The sequence below is a fragment of the Gossypium arboreum genome, unplaced genomic scaffold (assembly GCF_025698485.1).
Source record: "Gossypium arboreum isolate Shixiya-1 unplaced genomic scaffold, ASM2569848v2 Contig00191, whole genome shotgun sequence".
In the NCBI taxonomy this organism is placed as follows: domain Eukaryota; kingdom Viridiplantae; phylum Streptophyta; class Magnoliopsida; order Malvales; family Malvaceae; genus Gossypium; species Gossypium arboreum.
In genome coordinates, this window is record NW_026440310.1 from 190172 (window position 1) to 194340 (window position 4169).

Consider the following 4169-nt stretch of genomic DNA (forward strand, 5'->3'; position numbering starts at 1 on the left):
CAAGCCATAATAAACAACATTTGTACCTAAAATTTTCAACCAATTCCATACTCATAACATACTTCATTATAACAAAAACATATTAGCTCATAAACACTACAACCATACATCATTTGGCACCATCAACCAAATACTAAAACTATATACAACATTTCATTTGCTAGCCAACTCTCATGCCATAATATATACACATCAAAACTTATATACATAGACCTTCTAGCCTATACATGCCATACTTCAAAATATTTACACTTTCAAAAGTATCAAAATGAGATCGATAGTGTGGAGAAAATCCTCGACTATCCCCGAGTCTTCAGTAGCTACGATAACTGTAAAACAGACAGTAAACACACAGAGTAAGCTACAAAGAGCTTAGTAAGCCAAATACAATTGGTCTAACTACTAAAGCATATAAATACAATTCAACCATATAGATTCATAACCATTTCATAGAATAATTCATAAACTTAACCATGCTTCTTTGTTTACATATATATCATGCTTCATTTTCATACATATTTCACAGAGACAGAGTTTTTCATATTCAGAAATTTTAGTACAATACAAATGTACATGCATAGGTTATACATTTCATATATTCAATCTCAGATTTCATACGCTATCATCAGACGGGTCAGAAACGGTATAGATGCTTATAAACAAGTACAATGTCGACGTCCCGGACGTGGTCTTACAGTAATTCAATATCGATGCCTCGTCCCCATATGTGGTCTTACGAAATCGACATCGATGCCGATGTCCCAGACATGGTCTTATACGTAACTCTCAATCGAGGCCTGTGTCCCAGACAAGGTCTTGCACGAATCAGATACGATGCTGATGTCCCAGACATGGTTTTATACGTAAATCTCAATCGAGGCCTGTGTCCCTGACACGATCTTACGCGATATCTCAGACAGATGTCAACTTTTCTTAGAAACATACAGAGCTTTTCAGATATTAACATATTATCATACTTTACTCCAAATATATTCATCAGGCACTCAAGGCCATCCAATACAGTGTAACATCCCGAACCCGAGACCATCGCCGGTGTCGGACACGAGGGGTTAGCAAGCCAAGTTCACTTGTTTTGCCCATCCATTTGACATTTCCAGTCAGGCGGGAAAAACTGCGTCACTGTCGCCTTAAAAATCATATCTCGAGTTTTAAAACTCAGAAACTGGTTTCATAAATTTTCCCTGAATTTAGACTCATATATCCATCCATGGATTTATTTCTAGAATTTTTGATCAGGCCAATTGGTACAGTTTATTAGTTAAAGTCACCCATGTTACAGGGATCGACTGCTCTGACCTTCGCGCGGTATAACTTGAATATCTCTCTGTACAAGGCTTTAATGCTGGTGCCGTTTGTTTCTAATGAAACTAGACTCATAATGGAATCTGTACATATAAGGTATGTCTCCTAATTCTTTCTGGATAAGTTATAGTAAATTTTTAAAGTTGCGACAGGGAACCCAGAAACCGTTCTCGCCCTTTCTCACAATAGCTTTAATATCTCTTAACATGTAACTCCTATGACCATTTCGTTTCTTCCATATGAAAATAGACTCATCAAGGTTTATTTACATAGCTTATTCACTATTTAATTCCAATCCTACGAATTTTGGTGATTTTTCACATTCACGTCACTGCAGCTGGCAGCATCTGTTTTCTAAGATAGGTCTTACCTATTTGGTAGTCTCCATGAACCAACTAGTCTTGCCATACATAGGTTCATATATGATCATTTTAACCATGCCAATGGCTGATCATGTGACCAACATTCCCATTTCCAAGCCATAGCCACATCATGACACCAAATATATATACATACAAACCACAATTAGTCTAAGTCGATACTTCACTTTTACGAGCCATTTTCGCATGGCCGTACATATATACATCACAACATATTTAACCAACAAGGGGTAGTCCTATACATGCCATTTCAAGTTCAACCGAGAATTTATACCAAAATGGGGGCTTGATAGTGTGGATGACTTCGACTTCAACGATCCCGAATCCGATTGCTATCGAGCGAAATCTAGAAAACTGAGAGCCAAAGCAACGGAGTAAGCATTTTTATGCTTAGTAAGTCTCAAGGAATATAATCAACTCTAATTACAGCAATACATTCACATAGTCAAATGCATCATTTCATTAATACACATTCTTACTTCACACTTCATCATTATATACTTTCACAAAGTATCAATCAATTCAATAACTGAAATTCATTAGTCGATTGAGCGAATGTTGCTCAAACATGTCGACTTTCCAATGCACATATAACGTACCTTATCCTTTGGGCCTTTCGAGTGTACTAATTGAATTCATTACAGCAACCAACACTCACCTCCAGCCCAAGATTCTTCGGAATATAACCGGATATAATCACGTGCACAAATGCCTTGGTCTTAGCCGGATAGAATAACTTCATACGAATGCCTTGGTCTTAGCCGGATATAGCCACTAGCACAATTGCCTTGGTCTTAACCGGATATAATTTCCAGCATAATTGTCTTTGGGGCTTAGCCGGATATCATTCAATTTCTCATGTACACATACATCAATAATCATTGGACATACATATTTCATTTTCGTTACTAAGGCTCAAACGCACATATATTCACAAGCATATTCGCCTTGGGACTTAGCCGGGTATCATTCAATTTCTCATACACACATAAATCAATAATCATACACATCCATACTTCATCTCACATAATTCAAGTAAGGTCACTTCTTGAGGACTTACCTCGGATGTTGTCGAACGGCTTTTTCGGCTATTCGATCACTTTTTCCTTCCCCTTGTCCAATTGTGGCCCTCTTAGCTCTTGAGCTAATTCAAACAAATTCAATTTATTAAAACCTCATTGTGCTTGCTTATGGCCGAATATGACAAGGAGTTTAAATGGTCATATGGCCACTCTTTAGCTTGAATACACAATGGTCATGCACATTTTATACTACATCAAGCAATTCAATACAATTTATTTGAGCATCAAGGAAAAGCTAAGGCCTTCAATAGGCTACCCAAGGCCGAATATTCATGTACATGTTGAGGCCAATTATGCACTTAATACCTCACAAAAACAGCATGCATTTTACTAGTTAATGCTTTGCACATTGTGGCCCAAAACTTATAATATAGCATCAAGCACTTATATGTGTGCTAGGCCGAATTGTGCTTGCAATTTCACAAGCATTCTTCAACATCTTCTTCTTTAAACCAATATATTCATCACTTACTTCATAGCCAAAACATCATGTGCAAACATATATATACAATATGAGCATGGCCGAATTTCAAGGTGTCCATAGCCATCCAAAAATACAAATTTTAACTAACATGCAAGAAGTATGAACCATGCTCATGAATGCATCATGGCCGAATATGACAATCATGCTCCTTTCAACTTCAATCATGGTTAAACACAAAAAGAAAACTCAAAATCTTACTCAAGAGTAGACAATCCATCATTGCATGCATCATAATCAAGCTTCACACTTAGCATGCAATGGCTTTATCACCATAACAACTTTGGCCAAATACCATTTCCATGGCATAACAAGGATTTGAGCCATGGCTAACATGCACATCAAGTTAGCAACCAAACCATGCATGAAACTCCCAACACAACCTCATACATACCTTAATCTTGATGCAAACTTAGCCAAATCTCCTTCTAGATCTCTTCCAACCCAAGCATGAAGCAAAAATCCTCCCTCTTTTCCCTTAGTATTTTCGGCCAAGAAGATGAGAAAGGATGAACAAATTTTTCTTTTCTTTCTTTAGGACATTCGGCCAAGCCTATGGAGAAGGATGAACACTTTTTTTTTTGTTTCTCATCCTACTAACACTAATTTTTTTTTTCCATACTCTTATTTTATCATTTCTAACATCATCCATTAGTAAAACATGTTGGGAACATGTTTCCCTGCCCATAATTTGTCATGGTAGGCCATCCACCTTAGGGAATGGGATAATTGACATGCAACTCCATTTATTTCACTTCATGCATTATTAGGCCACTTAAAAAATACACCTATCACATTTTCAAGTCCTAGCACATGGGTCCTTTCTTATAAATTTGCATCTAATTAATAAAAATCGAGACACGAAATATTTACGCATACCAATTCCACATACAATAAGCACGG